This window comes from Arachis duranensis, chromosome 3, assembly GCF_000817695.3.
Source record: "Arachis duranensis cultivar V14167 chromosome 3, aradu.V14167.gnm2.J7QH, whole genome shotgun sequence".
In the NCBI taxonomy this organism is placed as follows: Eukaryota; Viridiplantae; Streptophyta; class Magnoliopsida; order Fabales; family Fabaceae; genus Arachis; species Arachis duranensis.
The window spans coordinates 47697697-47697973 of record NC_029774.3 but is presented as its reverse complement, the minus strand read 5'-3'; positions in this window follow the sequence as shown (position 1 = coordinate 47697973).

Genomic DNA, 277 nt, shown 5'->3' with positions numbered 1-277 from the left:
AACACCTCTTCCCCAAAAACCCTTCACCTATCAAATCCCTTCTTTCTCTTCACCACTCACATCCATCCTTCATAAAACCCCACCTACCTCACCATTCAAATTCAAACCGCTTTCCCTCCCAAACCCACCCTCACATAGCCGAACCTTACCCCTCTCTCCACTCCTATATAAACCCATCTTTACCACCTCATTTTCACACAACCTAAACACTACTTCTCTCCCTTTGGCCAAACCACAAAGCCATCTCCATCTCCTCTATTTCTTCTTCTTCTACTAT